The 27,648-nt window shown below is 40.5% G+C and overlaps 1 protein-coding gene and 1 long non-coding RNA gene across 2 annotated transcripts in view; one reads left to right on the top strand and one right to left on the bottom strand.

Moving 5' to 3' along the window:
* LOC134220133 (MOXD1 homolog 1) overlaps nucleotides 1-27,648 on the top strand; it is a 217,699-nt gene that overhangs the window by 95,445 nt on the left and 94,606 nt on the right. The gene's annotated exons all lie outside the window — the stretch shown is intronic.
* Nucleotides 22,739-23,601, bottom strand: LOC134225822 (uncharacterized). The gene is made up of 3 exons (XR_009983333.1): nucleotides 23,350-23,601; nucleotides 23,089-23,295; nucleotides 22,739-23,034 (listed from the first exon to the last, which is right to left on the bottom strand). It is a non-coding gene; the product is annotated as an uncharacterized LOC134225822 (long non-coding RNA).

The raw sequence follows: 27,648 nt of genomic DNA, 5'->3' as shown, positions 1-27,648 counted from the left end.
TGTACGTTTTTTCTTGTTGGACAAAAAAAGTAAATAATCAGTGCTTGATGAATCGTGTTTCTACAATACGCGTTACTTCGATCGGAAGAAGCGCGATCCTATTCAGTATACAGAAACTACCGGGCGAACTTTGTTTCACGCACGTGTTATAGCTTATCAAACGAAGCACATCGATTTCACATGTTGTTGCAGAATGTTGATGCAAACGTGGTCAATCGTCATTGACCAGCATCAGAAGTTAGTGTTGATACAATTGAATCACCAGGACATGGTTCCGGATGTTCCGGGAACCTGGTTCCCTGGGGTAGTGGACACTTTTCAAGTGGTGTAAAACCCAGTCTTGCGACATATCAAACTTCATGGGTTTGGAAGACAATCTCAATAGATGAGTTTTTGAGAGGTTTTGGACACATTGGCCACGTCCGAAAGTGTTCCCGGGAACCTGGTTCCCTCAAGAAAGTGGACAAATCTTGCCTAGCATCAAAACCCATCTTGCGACATATCAAACTCCATGATTTTGAAAGACATGCACAAAACATGCATTTTTGAGAGATTTTGGACACATTGACCACGTCCGGAAGTGTTCCCGGGAACCTGGTTCCCTCAGGGAAGCGGTCAAATTTCGATTAGCACCGAAACCCATCTTGCGACATATCAAACTCCTTCATTTTAAAAGACAAGCTCTATAGATGAGTTTTTGAGAGGTTTGGACACATTGTGCACATCCGGAAGTGTACCCGGGAGCCTGATTCCCTCAAGGGACCGGACAAATTTCGATTAGCACCGAAATCCATCTTGCGACATATCAAACTCTAGATCTTAAAAGACAAGCACAAAACTTGAGTTTTTGAGAGATTTTGGAAACATTGGCCACGTCCGGAAGTGTTCTCGGGAGTCTCCCTCCCTCAGAGAAACGGACAAATTTCGATTAACACCGAAACTCATCTTGCGACATATTAAATTCTATGGTTTTGAAAGACAAGCTCAATAGATGAGTTTTTGAGAGGTTTTGGAAACATTGGCCACATCCGGAAGTGTACCCGGAAGTCTGACTTCCTCAGGGGACCGGACAAATTTCGGTTAGCATCAAAACCCATCTTGCAACATATCAAACTCCTTGGTTTTGAAAGACAAGCTCAATAGATGAGTTTTTGAGAGATTTTGGACACATTGGCCACGTCCGGAAGTGTTCTCGGGAGTCACCCTCCCTCAGAGAAACGGACAAATTTCGATTAACACCGAAACCCATCTTGCGACATATCAAATTCTATGGTTTTGAAAGACAAGCTCAATAGATGAGTTTTTGAGAGGTTTTAGACACATTGGCCACATTCGGAAGTCAAGCCGGGAGCCTGATTCCCTTAGGGGACCGGACAAATTTCGATTAGCATCGAAACTCATCTTACGACATGTCCAACTCCATGATTTTGAAAGGCAAGCTTTTGGAAACGTACCAAAAAATAGACATGATGACGCTTCTTGTCTGAAAAATTCATGGCAATCGGTCGAAAAATTAGCCCACACGGGTTATTTCAATTTTGATTTCTAGGTCAGACTGAAACGGGTTAAAACACGATTTTCCTATTGCTGTCTTTGAAATAACTTCGTACACAATAAATATCTAGTTACTTACCAACTTAACAAACTTATTAGGTATTTCAATACCAAAGTTTTATTAGTTATCCGTTTGGTATAGTAATAACAGAGTATGTTACGCCTGAAAAAAATTGCATATTCATTCTCGGCATTACTCCTTTGGAATTTTACATCTTATGCGAGGCAAATTCATAACAGAGCAAGGTACCAATAACAAAATTAGGCACTCCAGAAACACGTTTGATCGCGCTTCAATTAAGGTTTTTTTTTACTTTTGGGAAAATAGAACAAAAAATCACAAAATCACAAGTTTCGATATCATTCTGTGTTTCGTCCAGGGTGGGACGACCCTACATTGTGTTGTTTTTTATGGTGATTCTCCGTACGACGGTGAAGAAAACTACTGCTTGATCGAACTAGACTTGATTTTATTGCCTCCGAGAGGTCGCGTGCCTACTCGAAGGGTATGATATCGAACACTGTACGAGACATTCAATTCAGAGTCGCCTTTTATAGGCGACTCTTAGTACGGAAACAATATACAAATTATTGGGGACGTGCGCTCAAACATTCAAATTTAAGTCTAATAAGATTAACTACGCGCCAAATTGCCAAACAAACGCTGCAACGCGTTCGGGCTGTTGGCGCGAAATACACAAAACTAATCAAACCAATTAATAGAAGCTACGTACGCAGCTCTTCTTTGCGCTGTCCTCTCAATGCAAGCAAGCAGCAGAAACGGCGACGATAACGATGAGTTGTGCAAACATTTTGCATTCAAAAAACATTTTTAAAGGACACACAAATGTAAAACAATATAACGCAAATCTTGACATCATTTTGTATTCAAAACAGAAAAAAAAATCCGCAATGTTGAGAACGTTCTGCGCTCCAAAACACATGCGATCGCTTACTAATGAAGATGTTTCAACCCACTAAGCAAGAAAGATAACGCGAATCTCAAGATCGTCCTGCACTCCAGAACACGTTTGATCGCGCACTATTTTTTTAGTACGCACAGAGCAAAACAAAATAACTCAGATCGTTCTGTGCTCCAAGAACACGTTCGATTGCGCACTAATTAAGTTTTTTACCCACAAAGCACAGCAAAATGACGCGGATCTCGAGATCGTTCTGCGCTCCTAAATTCGTTCATTCGCGTACTAACTTTTTTTCGATACGTAAAGCAGAACAAAATAACGCGGGTCTGGAGATTGTTCTGCACTCCAAAAACACGTTTGATCGCGAAAACAAATTAAGTTGTTTCAACCCACAAAGCAAAACAAAATAACGTGGATCCAGAGATCGTTTTGTATTCCAAAAGCACATTTTAACGCACATTATTTTTTTCTAAGCACAAAGCAAAATAAAATAACGCAGATATCCTTTTGCGCTCCAAAACTACGTTTGATCGCGCACTTAATAAGTTTTTACAACCCACAAAGCAGAACAAAATGACGCTGATCTCGAGATCGTTCTGCACTCCCTCAGTAAATTTTCACGCAATTATTAAAAATAATATAGAATAGCTATCGGCGTGACGTCTAAAACGACGCCTAGCAAAACTAGTATCGCTGCCATCAACTGCTTTCGTATCAATGCACAGTTCCAGTCTTGCAGTGTTCATTCAACCTGGTAGCCACTTTTATTTCATCTGTCAGCAAAATATCGTATTGGTTGTTGCACCTGACGATAGATGGCTCAGCTTTTCTCCACTCACCCTTGGTAGGCTCATGAAACCGTTGCATATCGTTCCACACTTTCTTGCACCTCAGTAATCAGTCTATTTATTCAACCGGAACCTGACACCAACATCCCAATGAGCTAGACTTACTAAGGTGACGCAGACCAGTATATGTGTATGTAGTAGTAATCAAAAATGTTGTGACGTCACTACTTGCTTACGGTAAGAAGTTTATATGGGAAATACAATAAAATACGAGATTTCTTTGAAATACGGCGAATTTTTGCCATGAATTTATTAGAAAATAATAAAATCGAACTTTTAGGGTAATTTGCCAAATGTTGAACAGCTGAATTTAGCTCGATGCTGAACACCATTGTATTTTTTTATACAAGAATTTCAGCTGTAAAACTGTAATCGATTTTTCTCAATTCTTTTTCTTATTATTGATAAGAGCATTGTTCACGTACTTCGGTATTATTGTAAAACTGTGTTTAGCGTGCCCTTGTACGCAAAAGAAAACCGCAATATGTACTAAAAAGGTGCTTAATTTTATTTATTTCGTTTAGAAATTGGATGTTCTCATGTGATATATCATTCTTTAATAAATTCTTATAGCCTGTTCAGATTGCGAGCTTCATAACTGGATATCATACCGAATAAAAATAAAACGTTTGAACTTTGACATCAAGATACTAATTTATCAAGCTTGTGACCTGAACAGGCTCTTCCGAATAAATTTACTTTTGGTTAAAATGTATGTATTTTTATTAATTTAATTTAATTTAATTTAATTTTTATTTTATTCATTCGTCGATAAGTGCTTAGCCTACTATAATATTCTGTACAGTGTTTTGTTACCTTTCATCTGTGATTTCAGCATTTCAGTTATGAGTATTTAGGTTTCAATTAAAGATTTTTAAGCAAGTGAGGAAAAATTAAGTTAGAAAAAAAAAACCTCAGTAATAACTTATGTTTTTTTTTTTTTAACTTACTAACTATTATCACAGAGTCAACAGATTTTGAATAAGTGGATTTCCTGACATTACACAGGAAGTTTCAAATTTGTTCACATTTTTTTCTATGAATTCATCAATTCTATCAATTTTAGCCAAACGATGGAGCTCGTCTGTAGGAAAGTATGGATTCAGGTTGTGTATCATCTTTAAGATTTTATTCTGCATCCGCTGGATCCGTTTCCGATGACTAGCTGCACAATCACGCCAAGCCGGAGCGCCGTAAACGAGGATAGCCCGAAATATTGTTTTGTATAGTAACATTTTGTTGTTCAATCGCAATCTCGAACGCCGGTTTATCAAGGGATATAAGCATCGAATGAGTTTACCGCATTTTTGAATGCTGTAGTTCACGTGTTTGTCGAATATAAGTTTTTGTCGTAGTTCACTCCGAGGTATTTGACTTCGTTGCTCCAGGAACTAATACTCCTCCGGCAGTTATTTGTCTTGACGGAATATGTTTTTGTGCTCGTTTCTTGGTGAAGAATATTGCTTGTGTTTTAGTAGGGTTTACCTTAATACGCCATTTTCTTTGGAATTCTTCCAGAGAATTTTCAGCTGCTTGTAGATGAGTGGTTATGATCTCCGGATCTTTATCGACCACCAGGTATCCTGTATCGTCGGCGAAGAAAGTATATACCACTCCATCAATCATAACGATATCCGAAGTAAACACGTTGTACAGGGTTGGACTGAGCACCGACCCTTGCGGCACACCAAAAGGAACGTCGTACTCATTGGATAGACTACCATTTACCGATACTTTAAACGTTCTACCTTTGAGGAAGGAGTATAACATCTTGACAAGATATATAGGACATCTGCTCCGATGAAGTTTATACACTAGAGCCTCATGCCACACGGAGTCGTAGGCCTTTTCTATGTCGAGAAGCACCATTCCTGCCGACTTTTTGTTCGCAAAAGCATTACGAATGGGTTTTGAAACCCTCATCAACTGGTGTGTTGTGGAATGGCCGCTTTTAAATCCAAATTGTTCATTTGGAATCAATCCACTTGTCTCAAGGTGTCGGTTCAATCTGTTGAGGATCACTCGTTCCAAAATTTTGCTCATAGTGTTGAGTAAACTGATAGGCCTATAATTTCCTGGGTCTGTTACGTCTTTGTTGGGCTTTGCTATGGGAATGACAGTAGCACATTTCCAAGCCTCTGGAAAGTACGACAATTTGATACAAGCATTCACTAACCTTGTCAAGAAGACGATTCCCTTGCGTGAGAAGTTCTTGAGCACGATGTTGCGTACACCATCCTTCCCGGTGATTTCTTCGCTTTTAGCTGGTGGATAATGGTACGAACTTCTTTGGGTTTGGCGTATGTGCTACCATCGTTGTTTAGGTCCTGGTGACGAGAAATCTCCTGTACGGCCTCCTCTACAGCTACATTGGTAGCGTAATCACCTGGCAGTGTATTCAAGTGAGCCTTGACAAACTTTTCGGCTAGTATACCGGCTTTCCCTACAGGTGAGACGATAAGGGACTCGCCGACTTTGAGGGGAGGACTATATTTACACTTGTTACGCAAAAGTTTGCTGATCTTCCAGAATTTGTTGCTTCCGGATTCTAGGTCTTCAACCATATCGCCGAAATTCCGGAATCTATGTTCTGCTACTTCCTGTTGGATCCTTCGAGTAAGAGCGGATACGATCATACCGATCATCGGGTCTCTTCTTCTGTAATACTGACGTCTTCGAGTATTCCTAAGTTTGATGAGTTGCTTTACGGATTCTGGTAATGTTGGCTGATGTTGTTGAATGTTAACAAGAGGAACAGCCAAGGCCTCGGCATCAGTGATAGTATCTGTCAAAACTCGATTGCTTCATTGATTTCAGCAGGATAGTCGATGTTAGAGATCATTCCATTTGCAGACAGATCAATCCTATCGTCCATGATTCGCCGAAATCTTGACCAGTCTGCGCGATTATAGCTTCGGTGTTGGTGTACATTAGGGTTGTAAGGTGTTTCAGCGTCAATCGTGAAGGTTACTGGCAGATGGTCTGAAGATAAATCATGCACAACTTTCGGCACCGATATGTTGAATCTGTTGTTGGACAAGGTCAAGTCTAGTGTGGATGGTTTTCCTCTGCCGGTGGGAATGAAGGTGTGTGAGTCGGGAGCGTGGATAGTTGTGCCGGTATTTCGCGCAGATAGGAACAATTCTTTTCCGGCTTTGTTGGCTTTTAAGCAGTTCCAGGCCCGATGACGTGCATTGAAGTCGCCGATGACGTACACTGGATCAGCTGAAAAGAGCAATTTACGTATGTCTTTTCGGAATTGTTCAATTTGTTGTCTACAAGACCCGCCTGGATAGTACGCGGCAATAATATGTATAGGAGTCCTAGATGATTGGACAATGACGCCAACTGCTTCAATAGATTTGACATCCAAGTAATCAATTTGTTCATATGAGATCCCTTTGCGCACCACAATCATCACACCCCCTCCTCGTTCTGCTCTATCTGGGCTTCTATCCAGTCGTATGCAAGAAAATAATCCATGTGAAATAGACATGTTTGATGACAACCAAGCAGCCCTGCCGTCCTTCTTAGTCACACTTGGTCGACAACTAAGAAGCTTTGCCCAAATCCAAAAATTTCTATTAGTCTTTTTAGGCTATATGTGTGGATGTGAGCGTGTATGTGTGTACAAAAAATAGTGTGCCGTACGGCCGAACACCTTTACAGTCTCTTTAAAATGCTCCCACAGGTGCGGATTCGCACTGCTGCCGCCCTCATGGGTCTCAATGATGCACTGTTGGTTACTATCAACTCCCTTCAAAGCCAACATTTTGTGCTCCCGCAGGTGCGGATTCGCACTGCTGCCGCCCTCATGGGTTCCAATGATGCACTGTTGGTTACTATCAACTCCCCTCAAAGCCAACATTTTGTGCTCCCGCAGGTGCGGATTCGCACTGCTGCCGCCCTCATGGGTTCCAATGATGCACTGTTGGTTACTATCAACCCCCCCAAAGCCAACATTTTGCGCTCCCGCAGGTGCGGATTCGCACTGCTGCCGCCCTCATGGGTTCCAATGATGCACTGTTGGTTACTATCAGCCCGTCCAAAACCAACATTTTGCGCTCCCGCAGGTGCGGATTCGCACTGCTGCCGCCCTCATGGGTTCCAATGATGCACTGTTGGTTACTATCAACCCCCCCAAAGCCAACATTTTGCGCTCCCGCAGGTGCGGATTCGCACTGCTGCCGCCCTCATGGGTCTCAATGATGCACTGTTGGTTACTATCAACTCCCTTCAAAGCCAACATTTTGTGCTCTCGCAGGTGCGGATTCGCACTGCTGCCGCCCTCATGGGTTCCAATGATGCACTGTTGGTTACTATCAACTCCCCTCAAAGCCAACATTTTGTGCTCCCGCAGGTGCGGATTCGCACTGCTGCCGCCCTCATGGGTTCCAATGATGCACTGTTGGTTACTATCAACCCCCCCAAAGCCAACATTTTGCGCTCCCGCAGGTGCGGATTCGCACTGCTGCCGCCCTCATGGGTTCCAATGATGCACTGTTGGTTACTATCAACCCCCCCAAAGCCAACATTTTGCGCTCCCGCAGGTGCGGATTCGCACTGCTGCCGCCCTCATGGGTTCCAATGATGCACTGTTGGTTACTATCAACCCCCCCAAAGCCAACATTTTGCGCTCCCGCAGGTGCGGATTCGCACTGCTGCCGCCCTCATGGGTCTCAATGATGCACTGTTGGTTACTATCAACTCCCTTCAAAGCCAACATTTTGTGCTCCCGCAGGTGCGGCTTCGCACTGCTGCCGCCCTCCTGGGTTCCACTGATGCACTGTTGGTTACTATCCACTCCTTCAAAGCCATCATTTTGTGCTCCCGCAGGTGCGGATTCGCACTGCTGCCGCCCTCATGGGTTCCAATGATGCACTGTTGGTTACTATCAACCCCCCCAAAGCCAACATTTTGCGCTCCCGCAGGTGCGGATTCGCACTGCTGCCGCCCTCATGGGTTCCAATGATGCACTGTTGGTTACTATCAACCCCCCCAAAGCCAACATTTTGCGCTCCCGCAGGTGCGGATTCGCACTGCTGCCGCCCTCATGGGTTCCAATGATGCACTGTTGGTTACTATCAACCCTCCCAAAGCCAACATTTTGCGCTCCCGCAGGTGCGGATTCGCACTGCTGCCGCCCTCATGGGTCTCAATGATGCACTGTTGGTTACTATCAACTCCCTTCAAAGCCAACATTTTGTGCTCGCGCAGGTGCGGATTCGCTATACCAGCACCCAGACTGGTCCCAGTTTCGTATTGGAAGTATTGATTTGTTCCCCTAAAATACCATTTTCACACCACATGAAAAAATAGTTTATTTTGGGATACTTGGGTCATTACAGCCCTGCCGTCCTTCTTAGTCACACTTGGTCGACAACTAAGAAGCTTTGCCCAAATCCAAAAATTTCTATTAGTCTTTTTAGGCTATATGTGTGGATGTGAGCGTGTATGTGTGTACAAAAAATAGTGTGCCGTACGGCCTGAAACACTCTGACTCTTTAAAATGCCCCACCCCCTTCCCCCTCCCGTGGCTGTCACCAGGATTCGAACCTAGAGCATGAACAAAACCGTCAGAGAGATGCGTTGACGCTATGCACTCCTCTATGGTTACTGTTTGAAATGTTTTTGTTATTGAATTAAGCCTCTTCTGACTGAAACCACACGAAAGGAATATGAGAGTGTGTTTTTTGTAGCCTTTCCTTTGTTGTTCGTGATATGTGTGGATGTGTCAAGTAGTTTAATTGTAGCTGAAAATGCAAAAAAACAAGCAACAAAAGAGAATAGCGATATTTCTTTGTTTTCATATGCATAGAATAGAGACAATCTTGTGTTCCATTTTTATCTGCAGCTAATATGGTGGCAGTGTTGCGATAGATTGTATGTTTCGGAAGTAAAACAGAATTCCTCGAGTAGCACATGGACTAAACCACGATGGCGTCACGCGTCGATTTTCAGTAAGAAGAAAACCTCATCTGAGGGCAAAGTTTACAAAAAATGAACATCAACGTGAACATCCGGTGAACTAAAAGCTCCGAATTCACTCAAAGCGGATATCATTTTTTCGAGCGAAAAGAAGAAGAATCGTAAAAAAAGAAGACGCTCGTGGTTAAGTCCATATGTTCCAAGTCAGGTGTCGCAACTTATACACTGAGTATACTGGTCGTAAGTATTTCATACGACCAAACTTACGAGAATGTTTCATAAGAATTGAACTATGAAAATATTAGGATCATATTTCGGTCAAATCAATCTTTTTTATTGTGCATCCAACAGCTTTTCCCTAAAGCGTTGGTGGGCGTGTGGTGTGATCTCACGCCTCCTAATCACGACGTCCACGGTTCGAAACCAGGTTACACTTTTTTTAAACGAACATAAAATTTTCCATAAGATTGTCGTATAAAATGCATTCCATTAGTGAATCGTATGAAAATCAAAACATTGTCTTGTGGCGAAATTTCAAAAGAGAATAGTATGATCGTCTTACGACCAGTATCCTGAGTGTACCTATATGTCTGAATTTGGTCACAATCAAGTAACTGTAATCAGATTTGATAGAAATGTGTTACTTGAGTCAATTCAACAGATTTTAAGCTCGCTCCAATTTAATTGCAATATTATACTTTTATATACTCGTATCCTCAGAGTTGAACAAGAAATCTCTGGAGTAAGGTCTCAGTTTTACAAGAAATCTGTGGAGAAAGACCTCGGGTCTACACGCGTAACCAAAGTTCTATCGACTAGAATCGAAGTTTCAAAAGAGGTACACGCTCTTTGTGGATTTTAGTATAAAATGGGATCACTACATATATCCTGCACTATTCTAGAAATATATGGAGTGAGGTTTAAAGTCAACATGCATAATCAAAGTTCTATCGACTTGTTTCAAAAGTGGTACAATCTCTTTACGGTCCTTGTTATAGAATATGACCACAGCATATGTTCTGCGATATTCAGAAATCTCGCTTAACTTTTCAAAAGGACCTAAGTAACATTTTTTTCATGAATTAATTTTAATACAGCAATTAATAGCTTTAATGTTGTTCTGTTGATCGCGCTAATCGAATTAATTCATGAAAAAAATGTTACTTAGGTCCTTTTGAAAAGTTAAGCGAGAAATCTCGGGAGTGAGATCTTAAGGCGTACACCCGTAATCAAAGGTCTTTCGATAAGCTTTTAATATGATACATGTTTTTTGTGGACCTTAAAATACTATGTATCATATTTGAATATATATACTTGTCCCATTCATTTCCTGGGGAAATCTATCACACATATGAATATGTACCCTACTTGAAACAGTCTGGTAACTCTTCATTTACGATTGAAATCTTAAAGGATTCCTTCAGAGATTTCTTGCAAAGTTTTGAACACATGATAAAATACATTCTATTAAAAATACAAGAATAGCTTGTTCAAAATTTTAAACGGGCTAATAGACCTCTGGTTACGCATGTAGACCGTGTAAACAAACGCAACACTGATGGAATTCCCATCGGCCATGCTCTAAATGGTTGTTTTAACCCTTAAATGTACAATGTTGTTTTAAAACAACAAATATTAAATGACCAAGGAAATGATCCATTTAAGTAAAGCATTCCAATAAAACAGCGATAATATTGCACTATATCGGTTGTGTCTAGCCATTCGTGTATATATTGGTAAATGATTCATTGCGCTCAATGTTTCACTTGCCAGAAAACGCAATGAATCATTGTATTTGGGGATGCGGGACGCAAAGTCTGTCAGAATAAAAACTGAATAGAGTTTATTACCAGTAACAGTAACACAGATGAAACATTGAAATCGTTACATCAAATGCAATTCAGAAACCAAAAAACCCCACCCCCTGACCATTTATCTGGCTACACCACTGATTCTGGCAACTTGTATTGTCATAACGGCGCCGGTCAAGTCCTTATAGTCAGTTGGGAAAGGAGAGGAATGCTATAGCATAGTATGTAGTAGTAGTAGTAATGTTTATTATTTTGTGATCTTTTTCAGCAGTGAGCACGCATGTTGACAAAAAGAAGCGACGAATTTGGTGCCGTGGGAGAGCTATCAGATTCGTTAAATCGTCGTTTGAATCTTTGTTTACAAAAGCAGATAAGTCGTTTTGAAAATTTTGTCTTGAAGTGATAGATTTTTCTTTGGATTCAAACCATGGTAGGATGCAAACATACGAAACCATACCGCATAGGTAGTTCTTCAAGGCAGCTTCAAAATGCAACAGCAAACTTTTTTTTGTCATATCACGTGGTATGAAAACTAAGAAATAGTGTATACACACCACAATGAGTTCGATACCATATGTTTGTATTGTCAAAACTCAAAACATGTTACTTTGAGCGATATTTGTTTCAAAAAGTGGAAACAGTTGAGCGTTGACGGAAAGGTCTTACAATTTGCAGACCTAAGTTCGATTCTCAGGTTGTTTTTTTTTAATTAAAATTTTATAAAGTACAACATGTAAACTAAAACACATGTTTTTAGATTACGAATGAAATAAAAATGAAATGTTTTTGAAAACTTGCTTTCAATAATGCCATTTATTATTGTTAAAGGTTAATCAGTAATAAAACACTGAAGAGTTTTTCTCAGGGATTTTTTTCTGAAATTCTCATTGGAGTTCCTCCAAGTACTCTTCATGAATCACTTCGAGAATTTCCACAAAACTCCTTTTGAATGTCACATAGAATTTCCACGTCCGGAAATTTATCCAGATTTTTTTTTCTGGGAATGCTTACGGAAATTCTATTGCGAATTTCTCCAGAAAATACCTCCACTTAGTTTCCGAAACATTCGTCCAAGAATCCACCTGGAAAATCGTTTTCGAAATTGTCAGTAATACCTTCGGAAATTTCCCTTAACACTCCTTAAAAAATCTTCTGGAATCCACATGAAAACTCCTCTGTAAATTATAAGGCATTTTATGAGACAGATCGAAGCAGCTGTTTCTCTCGTGCTTATCTACTTTGACAAATAGTGGGAGCCCGTTTGTTTGGTTAATTCACGCTGAACATTCCAATGGGTCGGATCATCAATTCTACCTAGTTTTTTTTTTGGTTTCTAGAGCTTAAGAACAAAGCTTTTCATACCATTTCCAATACGTGTTGCTAGATTATTCATACTATTGCATTCTTAGCATAAAATGCTGAAGAAAACATTATAAAAACAAATGAAAAGTTAGAAAAATTATTTTGTGTTTGGACATAACGAGATGTTCACGCAGAATCATACCAAAACAAAACATTAAATTACATGTAATCGGGCCGCCGCGAAACGTCTCATAAAATACCTTATATTCGGTTTTCCGCGAGCGGGGAATTTTTGACGAAATTTCTGATTCATTTACCATTGGACATCATGGAAAAGTTACCGAAAAACTTACTGGTGTAAACTCGTTCAATAGCCATCGGCATGGTGAAAAATATTCATGCGGCGGCTCGCCGATTAATTTTCGACGGCGGCGGCGACGTGAGAAAATCACCGGCTGCGGCGGCGGCATGACGCAGCGGCGCACAGGTCTTCATCATGCAGTAATACATGTGGTACCATACGGTACAATCACACCATACTGCTAAACCACTGAAATAAAAATTAGCCTTACTAATCTTCTTTCACTTTCACTTTGTGAAATCCTGATTTAGGATTTAAATAACACTTTCTTCTCATTTCTTCACTCCGCAGCAAAACGAAGTGCACATATAAATTCAATAAGCCCCAATTCACTGAAAAAAGCCCACCACACGACCGCAACTACCGTCACTTGCGCGATAAATTCAATTCAACACTACTAAAGAAGAAAAACAGTCAATATTCAGCTGATGTAACTGTTATTTCTGTTTTTCTTCAAAACTATCACGAAATAGTTACAAACAACGCGAACCGCACGCCCGACCGACGACCGTGTTGACAAGACTTGAACTGTTCCATTCTATTTACCGGCCGTGGAAGGCAACACGAACCGCACGAAGACTCTGAGCGGGTGGTTAGTTTGCACGCTTAAGTTAATCAACATAGTTTTGTATACACATAACGGGCATTTCATGAGATAAAATTATTATGTGAATGGTAAATTAACCAACAATGGATCTCCTAGCACCTGCATTTCACTATTGCTACTATTGTGGTGTCAAATTGTTGATTCATTGTTATTATGGTTCCAATTGAAATTAGAATGGACCGCAAAAACCGCCGCTATGAAATGAACAGATCGTGCCACCGTAGACATGTTCTGTCAAAAGCACATGAATAGAAATTATGCGTATTATGCCGCCGTTGTTTTGATGCGGTGGGTGCTAAATGAGATACCTTGATTGATCCATTTCGATCTCGCGAAAACTGATTTTATTCGCGTTCAACTTATAGCGCATCATTGCGCATGTAGTACATATTGTTTGCAACCAGATGCGCTATACAGCGCACCAGATGTGCAGTAATAAAACTTGCGACTAATAGGAGAAACATTGATTTTCGCGAGTTCAAAAATTCGGTTTTTAGCTGCACAAATAATATCTGTTTAGATATTGCCGATTTCATCAATTTGAAGAGTTATGTGTAGATTGTGATTTGCCCGCTTCTTTTTCACACACACACTTACTCGTTAGTCACATGTAAGCGTGTACACTAAATCGATTCCCGCCATGATTTGACGTCTATTTGTTTTCAGATTGAGCACTCACACACAAATATTATACTCGGAAAATCAAATTTTTTTGAGTGTATTGAGTGTGAGAAAAAGATTACTGTGAGAAAAAAAACTCTTATAAACTGCCAAAAGCGCAATATATAGAAGCTAAATAAATGAATGAATATCTCGCAGAACAATCTTCAAATTCAATTGAACGTTGGAATTGCTTAGAACATTTTTACATGAACGGTGTTTGGCAATGAAGTCAATAATAGGTTGTTGACGTTTAATCACCTTTCTCTTTCAAGTGCATAGAAATAATAGGATTTGTTTTCACCGGGAAACGTTTCCCGATGAAAACAAATCCTATTCTTCCCATGCGCTTGATACAGAAAGATGATTAAACGTCAGCAACCTCTATTACGAAATTTTTTTATTTGTTGCAAGTAAGAATTTGAAGACCAGCTTTCAAAATTTTGTTGCTGCTCATTGCATTGAAAAGGAAAATAGGTAACGATGGAGGAAAATTGCCCAAAGTTTGTTTCCACAGAAACAGGTTTAAAAACTTTGAAACGAATTGAATAGTGCATGTTTGATTCGTCTATTAATAATGACAATCATTAAAGGATACCAGCAAAATACAGCAGTTACCCTTCCTGGCAATCTGAAATGAAACCTTGGGCCCCGAAGGTTACACAAAAAAAAGCTAAAAACTCAACAGCGCAATTATTTGCTTCGTCGCATGAGTCAAATCTCTTAGGCTAGAGCTAGACCCCTTTTGCTTTATTTTATTATGAGTAATCGAACTGATTGCTCAATTCAATATGAGGAGAATTATTGAGAGGAAATGGATAATTCAAAGATTCTACCATCCTTTTTTGTTAATGCTCAAGGTATAGCAACGTGGAAACGAGACTTTCTGAAGGTTTTTTTTCCAGAACGGTGTCCTTGCAGGCAGAGTGTATTTAATTACCCTCTGAGAAATCTGAGTCCGACAGGAGCTTGACATCAAAGCCCCGATCAGTGAGACAGAGCCTGATATGAGAGTGAGCAGAGCAAGAGGATCCGCCTTACATCTCGCGATTCTGCACCGTTTGCGTCGAGCCCGTCTGACTTCGAACATGCGAAATGGCTTTGACGTTTCAGCCTGATATGGGTCCGATGTCCTGCTATGGATCGTCAAGCCCCGTCGAGCTCTTGATTTGGGGTTCTTCTTCTTTTTTTCTTTTTCTTTCATCATTTTGAACTTGCTGGCGTGTAATCATCTTTCTCTTTCAAGCACGTAGGAAAGATATGAACTGTTTTCATTGTTTCTCGATGAAAACAAATCATATTATCCTTCTAACGCGCTAGAAAGAGAAAGGTGATTAGACGTCAGCAAACTCAATATTATTATTGACGTTTGTTTATATTTTTTGTTATAAAAATGAAAACATTTTATTTATTTCCTGAAATTATTTCACGGCCATATAGACAAGTTGTTAATCACTGCATCTTCATCACCTTATCTCCCAGGATCAGCTTCAAGCTCCGGCAGCGATAAGAGGCAACTGTAGTTGTGGATACCTAAGGATGAGTTCCGGAAGAACGCCGCCAGCACAACAGCCGAAGATGTGGAATTCCACCAACAACACCTAATTGAAATTTTTCCAGCATTCCTCCGGGAATTGCTTTCAATTCCGGAAGTTTTCTTATAATCAAAAAGCCGAAGAAGCATTCTTCTGGGAATTGCTTTCAATTCCGGAAGTTTTCTCAGAATCTCCTGCCAAATATTGTTTTTGTGATTCCGAACGGAATGTATGGAATTTCGAAGCGAATCTTTTAGGGGTTCCGATAGGATTTTTTTTTGTTTGATTCCAGAGAGAATTCTTATGAGGTTGTGAAATAGATCCTTTGACATTCATAATAGAATCCTTTTGGGGAACCAAAGGAAATCCTTCTAGAATTTAGAATAGAATACTTCTTCCGAAGAGAATCCTTTTTTGCCTTTCTCGTACAACAAAGTTGTACCAGAAAGGCTTTCATTTCACTCCCAAAACGTACTTTTTATAGAGCGCTTGTAGACCCATAGTATTATATACCATTCGATTCAGCTCGACAAACTGACCAAATGTCTGTCTGTCCGTGTGTGTGTCCGTGTGTGTGTGTGTGCGTATGTGTGTGCACATTGAAACATTAGCCAATTTTTCTAGTACTAAACCTGAATCGATTTTGCTACAACAAGTTGCATTCGATGGGGAATGTTTTCTTCTTGTTCACTATTGAGTTTCATAATGATGGCACTTCTCAAAAAATAGTAAATATTCAAAGAGTTATGAGACATCCTTATTTCGTAACAAATAAGCTATCGATTTTCTACACTGCAAAAAATCCACACATTTTTATTGGCAAAAATCTATTAATTTAACTTATGATGTTTATTTGTGCACACATAACCACTCTCCACGCGAAGCACAAATAAAATCTATAACCAAATGAAATCTATGTGTGGCCGCCAATATGCAGTTATCGAAATTATGTGTGGATCCATATCGAGTATATTTGTGTCTCCAAATTGCAAAGAATTATGTGTACCACAAATATATTCAATATGAAGAATTTTCTCAGTGTAGGTTATGTTCTCCGGGCCCAAGACACAATTTATTCGAAACCGGCACACTGACAGCATAGAATACACAGCTTACACGGCAAAAAAACCTCACACAAAAACATAGAAACCCATTAATGAGTTAAAAAGTACCTATTTTAAGATTTCATGTATACACTGAAAATTCTCGTTTATTTTTTCAAAATGACCTAAGAAACATATTTTCATGAATGAATTTTAATATTGCGATCAACAGACCAATATGATAGCTTTTGATTGCAGTACACAAATTAATTCATGAATAAAAGGTGACATATGTTCTTTTGAAAGTTAAGCGTCATTTCTGCCATTTCTTTCCCTATGGGCCGATGTGAGCAGTGAGAAGTGAAAAGTGAGACGTGAGAAGTGCGGAGTGAGGAGTGAAAAGTAAGAAGTAAGAAATGAAAATGAGAAATGAAAATCACCAGATGATCCGAAATGAAAACAAAATGTTTTTCCAAATTTAATCTAGACTATCCTTTGAAAAGAGCTGAAATTTTTTGCTAATATTTTCAAATGGATATAATAGAAAAACGACGCATCCCACAAAAAGTGTTGTATGGTGACCATCGCAAAATCAGTCAAACTTTCTAGTGAAAATATCGGAAACAATCCAAATTGAGCCCTACACTGAAAAAATCAGTTTAAAAATGTTAAAGTCGATTTGCGAAAAACGCCCTTTTTATTTCAATGAAATTTTGTCTCAAGATAGGTGATTCTGTTACCTACCAACCGTCCATACATCGCAAGCTGGGCACTCTTAAGGAAAAAAAGTTTTTCTAACAAAAACTTTTTCTTGTCGGAATTATTTTCAGTGTATTTTCATCTGAAATTAAACCAATGAAAGCCATCGTTATAGAACCCCAATCAAATCTATTTTTATGATACATTGTCTAATTTAGTCACTAAATATAGTTTGTTTTTAAATTAAGAGTAATATTAAGAAGGGGTTTATATCTTCAAAAAAAATATTATATTCCATTATTAGCTTCTTTAGTTGCGACCAGTTACGACCAAAACATTGTACTCTGCCTGACTGTACAGGAATACTTAATATGAGTATATTATGCATACATATGTTAAATCCACCCCTTAAAGACACTGAAAAAATCAATTCCGTCAAGAAAAAGTTTTTGTTAGAAAATTTTTTTTCCCTTCAAAGTGCCCAGCTTGCGATGTATGGACGGTTGGTAGGGAACATAATCACCTATCTTGAGACAAAATTTCGTCCAAATCGAAAAGGGCGTTTTTTTGCAAATCGACTTTTAATTTTTTAAATCGAATTTTTGTAGTGTAGGGTTCAATTTTGAGTTTTTCAAAAAGTTTTATTAGAAAGTTTGACTGATTTTGCGATAGTCACCCATACAACACTTTTTTGTAGGAAGGGTCGTTTTTCGATTATATCCATTTGAAAAAATCAGTAAAAACAAGTTTGACCCTTTTCAAAAGATAGTCTGAATCAAATTTGAATAAACTAAGTATGCACTTTTCTTTTAACTGCACTTCTTAAATGTTGACCAATAAATTTACAAAAAGTCAACTTAAACAATCAGAACACTTGCAAGTTCCCAAAAAGTTCTATTTTGGCTTTACGCATTTTATTACATTTCCCACATAACTTTTCAAAAGGACCTAAGTAAAATTTTTTCATGAATTCTCGCTTAACTTTTCAAAAGGACGTAAGTAACATTTTTTTTCATGAATTAATTTGAATACTGTAATCAATATTGTGATTCTCGAGATATTATAGCATTTTGCTCATTCACCTCTGCCTCGCTTAGTTGTGCGCCGCTAAGGTATTGTGTCATATTATGGTACTTTACTCAATTTAAGTGTAGAATATTACATCACAAATTAAACATAATTGCACTACTAATATCCACTTAAACAATATCCCGAATGCAACACAGGCGAAAGAAAAGCAAAAACTACTAAACCTCGAACAATTTCACTTAAAAATATCTTTTCGTAAAGGGACGACAATATGCTACATACCTTACAAGCGAATGTGGAAAAGCTTACCGAAAGCTCACATCTATTTGACATTGGTTTATTTACTTTTTGCATGGCGCACAACTCGGCGCATGGGACCCGGCGCGTAACTGGTGAGCCAGTATGCTAATTTTAGAAAAGAATCGCAATAGCTTTCATGTTGTTCTGTTGATTGCAGTACTCAAATTAATTCATGAAAAAATGATACTTAGGTCCTTTTGAAAAATTATGCGAGATCTATAGTACAGCAGAAAGTCCATTGCTGATAAACGTTCATTTCGAACAATACACCGCAGATTGCTGGTTAATTTTTTTGACATATACTCTGTCTCGCTCAAACCAACAGCGAATAATCTAGCGACTACTTTAACGAACTATTTAAGGAACAGCTACTTTAACCGACCGTGTCCATTTAGCAAGTACGGTGTTGAACATAATCTGGAGATTAAAATAACACTTAATAAAGTTTAAAAAACTTAGCAAGTAACCGCACAATATTGAGTAAAACAAATTAAGGGTGTAGCATTTCTGCATGCGGTGAATAAATTTCGCACCGTGTATATAACTGACAGCATGAATGTTTGTGTTGCTTCTTTCGTGCTTTATTGATGATGCTAACCTCTCAAGCAAAGTTTTCCAAAGCTTCAAATGTGGAACACGAAAACTAATGGACGAACACACACGCGCTAGAGACCCGAAGCCGATGACTTCATTCGCTCGCCTCAACACAGCTGTAAAAGTTTCGTCGTTGGAAATAAAAATCGCATACCTACGTACATGCTTTCTCGTGCGCTCGTTACGTTTGCTGCCATTTTGTTTCATGCTTTGGAAGGAAAGAAGAGGCGTGTCATTAAGGCTAACTGCTTTTTGGTTTGGGTGGTTTGGGTGGAATGATGGTGTAGTTTGGGCATATGGGTGATTTGAACCTGAGACGAGACCTGCAAAGACGCTGCTTCTTTTCTCTTGTTTTGACACTTGTTCTTCTTTTCATCACAGTTGACCATCGAGTTTCAACTGTTTACTTGACTGTTTCACCTAAGCCCCAGGTGGACCCTTCTGAGCACAATAAAAGTGTATCCAATTCACGAAATAGTTAATTCATTTTCATAAGGATTTTTATACCGGGAACAAAACACAGGTTTATTACTGATTATTAACAAGCTAAACGGAAAGTTTGGAATACTCGTTAAAGTAAAAATGTCTTGGTAAAACAAAAATGATGTGGAATATTTTATTTGGGATACCAATACTTTCACTCAAAAAGCTGCTGGTTGCACCTGACAGTTCGTGACAGCAGTTGACTGGCAGCAGCTGAAGTTACATTTTTTCCTCTTTGCAGGTCTCGTCTCAGATTTGAACATAACATTCGTTTTCATACACCTCCTTATTTCCATATTATGCGGCTTTTTTTTTTTTCATTTATATTTATGTGAATTGTTGGTTTCATTTTCACAAATGTACTTGTACAATTATTACACAAATTATTACACAAAGGGATGCAAAATCAATGTATGACATACAACTATGTAGTATTATTGAACTTTAATATTACATTGGTGAAAAAACACTACGTGGGAATCAGGAAAGTTGGAAACATATCGAATTTTAATCCATATGTATTTTTCAAAACGCGCCGTTGCGCTAATCATTGTATTTACTATCGCTAATCATTGTACTACCGCACGATCGCATATTTGTAACATATGCATTTTTTCCTTTCTCGTATACAACAAAGTTGTACCGAAAGGCTATATGATTGCTAAAAAAAACTTGATAGAAGGCCTGGAGACCCATAGTGTTATATACCGATCGACTCAGCTCGACAAACTGAGGTGACGTCTGTTTTTTTGTGTATGTGTGTGTGTATGTGTACAAATTTTGTAGGCACACTTTTTAGAACTTAGAATTATCCGATTTACTCGCAACAAGTTGCATTCGACGGGGAATTGTTTGCTATTGGAAATGGGCCCGATCATTGCTTTTCGGAATTATTGAAAAATCATTGTTTTTCCCCAAAGGTCCAGCTTGAAAATTCAAAGAACATTTTTTTTGAATGGTGGCAAGGCAAAAATATTAAAAATGATCGAAAAAATGTGATCTATTCCCCCAAAGAGCTTTTTTGACCTTTCTAATGTGATTTTTTCAATATATTTTATAATGCACGAGAAAGGCATCATCACTGCTAGGTGGATTAATCTGGGTTTTAGAAAATTCTTTTAGGATCATGCAGAGAATCCTGTACAGATTTCGATGCAAATCCATCGGGTATTGCGAAGGGAAACTTTCTCGGATTCCAGAGAGCATCTACTTGAGATTCCAAAAGGAAATCGTTTATGATTTGGAAGAAAATCCTTATGGGGCTCCATAAGAAATCCGTTTTGGATTCTGAAGAGAATTTTTTAATTTCAGATTTTGAATTTCTTAATTCTAGAAGAATTCCATTTGGAAACTGAGAAGGATACTCTCCGAATTCGAAAACGATTATCTTCGGAATCCCATTACGACTTCCTCAAGAATACTAGAAAGATTCACGAAGGAATATAAAAAATAACCCTTTAGCATTTGCGGACGAATTTCTCCGGGTATTTTGCTGAGAATTCCTCCCGAAATTCTTGCGGGAATCACTCGCCCTTTGGACATCTTTCCGGAAATTCTTTAATGGAATTCTCTGGGAAATTCCTCATGTAATTTATTCGGAAATTTCTCCAGGAACTTCTTCGGGCATTCAAGGAATTCTTTCGAGAATTTCACCGGGAATTCATTCGCAAATTCCTCCTTGACAGTGAATTTGTCCGGGAATTCCACCGAAAATTCCTGTGAGACCCCTCCGGGAATTTTGCTGGGAAATTCTTCCGAAAATTCCATTGAAAATCTCCGGGAACTCATCCGGAAAATCTTTCGAGAATATTTTCGGGAATTCCTCCGAGTTTTTCTTCGAGAATTCCTTCGAGGATTCCTTCGGGAATTGCTTCAGGGATTCCTCCGGAAATCCTTTCGTTTATTTGTCCGGGGATTCCTTCGGCAGCTCTTCCGGGAATTCCTTCAGGAGTTCACCCGGGAATTCTATCGAAAATTTCTTCAGGGGTTCTTCCGAAAATTCATTCGGGTAGTCCTTCAGGAGTTCCTCCGATAATTTCATCGGCAAGAAATCCTCTGGGAAGAATTCCTTCGTGAATTCTTTCGGGAAGATTCCTCCGGGAATTCCTTCGGGAAGGAATCCTCCGGGAATTCTTTCGGGAAGGATTCCTCCGGGAATTCCTTCGGGAAGGATTCCTCCGGGAATTCCCTCGGTAAGGATTCCTCCGGGAATTCCTTCGGGAAGGATTCCTCCGGGAATTCCTTCGGGAAGGATTCCTCCGGGAATTCCTTCGGGAAGGATTCCTCCGGGAATTCCTTCGGGAAGGATTCCTCCGGGAATTCCTTCGGGAAGGATTCCTCCGGGAATTCCTTCTGGAAGGATTCCTCCGGGAATTCCTTCTGGAAGGATTCCTCCGGGAATTCCTTCTGGAAGGATTCCTCCGGGAATTCCTTCTGGAAGGATTCCTCCGGGAATTCCTTCTGGAAGGATTCCTCCGGGAATTCCTTCGGGAAGGATTCCTTCGGGAATTCCTTCTGGAAGGATTCCTCCGGGAATTCCTTCTGGAAGGATTCCTCCGGGAATTCCTTCTGGAAGGATTCCTCCGGGAATTCCTTCGGGAAGGAATCCTCCGGGAATTCTTTCGGGAAGGATTCCTCCGGGAATTCCTTCGGGAAGGATTCCTCCGGGAATTCCTTCGGGAAGGATTCCTCCGGGAAGGATTCCTCCGGGAATTCCTTCGGGAAGGATTCCTCCGGGAATTCCTTCGGGAAGGATTCCTCCGGGAATTCCTTCGGGAAGGATTCCTCCGGGAATTCCTTCGGGAAGGATTCCTCCGAATTCCTTCGAAGGATTCCTCCGGGAATTCCTTCTGAAGGATTCCTCCGGGAATTCCTTCGGGAAGGATTCCTCCGGGAATTCCTTCGGGAAGGATTCCTCCGGGAATTCCTTCGGGAAGGATTCCTCCGGGAATTCCTTCGGGAAGGATTCCTCCGGGAATTCCTTCGGGAAGAATTCCTCCGGGAATTCCTTCGGGAAGAATTCCTCCGGGAATTCCTTCGGGAAGGATTCCTCCGGGAATTATAAAACGACCTCGTTCTGATTGATGGACGGCACCTCTCCGACATTATCGACGTCAGGAGATATCGTGGCGCTAACATCGACTCTGACCACTATCTGATGATGGTTAAACAATGTTTGGTACCGTCGGCCGCCTCGTTACGACCTAGAGCGACTGAATCAACCTCATGTCGCCACTGGATATGCGCAGCACTTCGAGGCAGCAAAGATGATGTTCGCTTTCGACCCGGCAGGAACAAGAAGGCGTGTGGTATTGTGGCGTCAAATAGTTGACTCAGCGTTACCTGAAGAGATGTAGACTAAATAAATGAATGAATGGATTGCCCTGCAAGCTTTCGCCACTATTTTCTTACTTGTTCCTTTTCCGATTTCACCGGAGCTATTGCGTAATCCACAGTATACGTATCACAACTGCATACGCGGCAGCAAATATGGTGTTCATTTCCGATCCGGTAGGCACAGGAATGCGTGGAGCTGATCGACTTGGCGAGCGTGGAGATGGCCTCGAACCTTGTATTGTGGCGTCAAATTGTTGATTCAGTGTTATGTTAGGATGTAGACTAAAAATAAATTAATGAACGGATGATTCTGCCAGCTTTTGCCAGTTTTCTTACCTGTTCCTTTTCAGATTCCATCGGAACCGCTGGAGCTTGTCTAATGTGGAGCGGTGAAGCGCAATCCGTCCAGAACACCGAACATCAGCATCTAGCGGCACAGCTTTGGGCGGAAACGTACAATTTTACATTTTCCCGGTGGGATACTTCCCGAACTTGTGGCCACGACGGCGTTTTCCGTTCCGTTTTCCTTGTCCGTTGCACAACGCGATTGAAAAAAAGGAAACAGAAAAGTGACTTGACGAGTGACAACGAAATTCGAATTGTCATATACGTCGAGTATTTATGAGCCAGAGCAAGAAGCAACATTTCGAATTTGAAAATTTCTAAATATGTCGCTTTGTCCCTTTCACTCCGCAATGCATAAAATAAACGTCAAAACATGACGACTTCATTTTCTATGAAAAAGAAGAAGATTAATTTCGCCCGAGCTCGATCAATCGAGGGCGACGTTGAGAGGGTAAGAGTGGCGGCGATACTGTCAGAATTGGAACAAAATTCATCTGTCATTCCCATATGAAAATGTGTTCCAAACGAGAAGGAGACCTGTCAAATGCGGCCCACTCTGCTTGCAGGATCACCACTGCTTGGCGGAATTTTACTTTTGCAAATGGGTCCAACGTAAAACGGAGGCACATGTAACGGGATCAATAATAGGTACAAACAGCTCTGAGAAGTGCTGTTGAAATTAAAATAGCATTGGGTAGCATTAAAAACTTCAAGACAAAATTTTCAAAACGACTTATCTGCTTTTTTAAACAAAGATTCAAACGACGATTTGACGAATCTGATAGCTCTCACGCAAACCAACACCACCAATAGGTAGGTGAAGGTTTCCGCTACCTGTTGATGGTGTTAGTTTGCGTGGGAGAGCCATCAGATTCGTCAAATCGTCGTTTGAATCTTTGTTTACAAAAGCAGATAAGTCGTTTTGAATTTTTTTTCTTGATTTCCTGCAGCATTGTACATATTGCACAGAGAGAAGGGGTAACGATGGTAAAGCGACCAGGTGGGGTAAAGTGGGTAATGGGAACGGCTTGTTTATTATTTATTTATTTATTTATTTATTTATTTATTTATTTATAGAACAACTAGGATTTAGCTAGTTGCGCTGCAGCAAGGTACCCGGCAGAACGTGGAACGTTATAGACGGAAGCTGAGACAGCAGACCCGTCTTTTTCAGAAGAAGAAACGCCGCCTGGAAGAGGCGGAGTGCGAGGAGATGGAACAGCTGTGCTGTTCTCAAGAAACACGCAAGTTCTATCAGAAGCTCAACGCATCCCGCAAAGGCTTCGTGCCGCGAGCCGAAATGTGCAGGGATAAGGATGGGAGCATCTTGACGGACGAACGTGTGGTGATCGAAAGGTGGAAGCAGCACTACGAGAAACATTTGAATGAAGTGAAAGTGAAAGTCAAGGCAGCGGAGGAGATGACTACGTCAGTTCAGCGGGCTATGGAAGCCAACCAGCCACCCTTCAGGAAAGTTAAGGATGCCATCCAACAGCTAAAGACCAATAAAGCAGCTTGTAAGGATGGTATCGGAGCTGAGCTCATCAAGATGGGCCCGGAAAAGCTAGCCACTTGCCTGCACAAATTGATAGTCAGAATCTGGGAAACTGAACAGCTACCGGAGGAGTGGAAGGAAGGGGTTATATGCCCCATCTACAAGAAAGGCGGCAAGCTGGAGTATGAGAACTTTCGAGCGATCACCATCCTTAATGCCGCCTACAAAGTGATATCCCAGATCATCTTCCGTCGTCTGTCACCATTAGTGAATGAGTTCGTGGGAAGTAGTCAAGCCGGCTTCGTTGACGGCTGCTCGACAACGGACTTACTGTACGGCAAATCCTATAAAAATGCCGTGAATACCAGGTCCCAACGCACCATCTGTTTGTTGATTTAAAGGCGGCATACGACAGTATAGACCGCGTAAAGCTATGGAAAATTATGGACGAGAACAGCTTCCCTGGGACTGGGAACAGCTTACCAGACTGATCAAAGCAACGGTGGATGGTGTGCAAAACTGTGTGAAGATTTCGGGCGAACACTCCAGTTCGTTCGAATCGCGCCGGGGACTAAGACAAGGTGATGGACTTTCGTGCCTGTCGTTCAACATTGCACTAGAAGGTGTCATGCGGAGAGCCGGGTTCCTACTGCGGGGTTCAGAAGAAACTGCGATAAAAGATTCGCCACCGCACCAAATGTGTCATGTACAAGACGTTAATAAGACCTGTTGTCCTCTACGGACATAAAACATGGACAATGCTCGAGGAGGACTTGCAAGCACTCGGAGTATTCGAGAGACGGGTGCTTAGGACCATCTTTGACGGTGTGCAAGAAGACGGTGTGTGGCGGCGAAGAATGAATCACGAGCTCGCCCAGCTCTACGGCGAACCCAGTATTCAGAAGGTAGCTAAAGCTGGAAGGGTACGATGGGCAGGACACGTTGCAAGAATGCCGGACAGCAACCCTGCAAAGATGGTGTTCGCCTCCGATCCGGCATGTACGAGACGGCGTGGAGCGCAGCGAACGAGATGGGCAGACCAGGTGCAAAACGACTTGGCGAGCGTGGGGCGTATTCGTGGATGGAGAGTTGCGGCCTCGAACCGTGTATTGTGGCGTCAAATTGTTGATACAGTATTATTTGTTTAGATGTAGACTAAATAAATGAATATACTGAAAATAAATTCTTTTCCTAGTCGCTATAATCAAGCTGGTATCTCAAGCATACCACAACTATATTGCATGATTGAGTGTTTGGTTTTGATAAAATATCGAAAAAAATGTATGCTTTAAAAATGTGGTAGAAAAGATATTTTAGTTACAAGATAAAGATTGTCGCTGTCGTCGCTGTTCGGAACATCTTTTGCTGGCGAAGAAAGGGTGCTAAACGTCAATGAAGGAAAAATACATACGATTTGACAGATTGGTACCACACATGTTTGGGACAGCAGAACAAATGGCACCGAAGCGACAATCTTTATCGTGTAACTAAAATATCTTTTGGTAGTAGTTAATTAACACTGTTGTTTACATTTAGAACCAAATCCAGATGACGCACATATCGGGGTAGGGTTTTACTGTTGTCGTGGTTCATTCGCCTCCTCCACGTACCGTCCGCTGAACCCCGCCATAGATGGTACGCAGATCTTTCCTTTCGAAAACTTTCAGTGCGCGTTGCTCCTCTTCGAGCATTGTCCAGGTCTTGTGTTCGTAGAGAACTACCGGTCTAATTAACGTTTTGTAGATAGTCAGTTTGGTACGGCGGCGAACTCTATTCGATCTTAGCGTTTTGCGGAGTCCAAAGTACGTACGATTTCCTGCCATGATACGTCTCCGAATTCATCTCTGGTATCGTTATCGGGGGTCACTAGTGAGCCCAAGTACACGAAATCTTCAACTACCTCGATTTCATCACCGAGAGACCGATAGAAACTCGTGATGGGTGGTTTACATTGACCTCTCTGGAGCCTCTTCCTATCACGTACTTCGTCTTCGACGTGTTGATGACTAGTCCAATTCGTTTAGCTTCGCTTTTCAGTCTGATGTAGGCTTCCTCCATCCTCTCAGAGTTACGTGCCATGATATCAATGTCGTCGGCGAAACCAAATAACTGGACGAACTTCGTGAAAATCGTACCACTCGTGTCAATCCCTGCCATTCGTATTACTCCCTCCAAAGCGATGTTGAATAGCAGACACGAAAGACCATCACCTTGCCGTAACCCTCTGCGCGTTTCGAAGGGACAAAAGACGTTCAAAAAAGACTTAACAAGGGCCCTACGAATCGCCACGTTTTGCCTTTTTGACAAAGTTATACTGATCTGATACATATCTGATTACATTTACACTCTATTTAAACATTGAGTCGGATAACTTTTGTAAAAAAAATAGGACAGAATAGTTAAAGATACTTTTTGTTTTCTGTTAGATATTTCTAACAAGCCACTGAAGTCGTAGGGGAAAAAACTGGCCACATTATTTTTTGATATGCAAAGAATGTTTAAGCCAAATTTGAGCATAATCAGTCATAAAAAACCTCCCTGACAAAACAAAACCTGCTGAATGTCGACATTATATAGACAATTATATTATTTAGTAAGCGTTAACAGAAAAATGTGTATAACATAATGAATTGAAAATAGCTTTATGATTTTGTTCAGCCGCCCAGCCAAAAATTTTGGGTTCACTCTTGCATTTAGAGTTATAATTTTTTTAGGAGAAAAATTATCCCAAAAACACTAAATCGATTTGAAGCGCAGCTAAATTTCAACCAATTGAACTGAAATTTTCACCAGAA

Source organism: Armigeres subalbatus, chromosome 3 (genome assembly GCF_024139115.2).
Source record: "Armigeres subalbatus isolate Guangzhou_Male chromosome 3, GZ_Asu_2, whole genome shotgun sequence".
In the NCBI taxonomy this organism is placed as follows: Eukaryota; Metazoa; Arthropoda; class Insecta; order Diptera; family Culicidae; genus Armigeres; species Armigeres subalbatus.
Note: the sequence above shows the minus strand (reverse complement) of the source record. Positions and strands in the feature narration are given on the sequence as shown.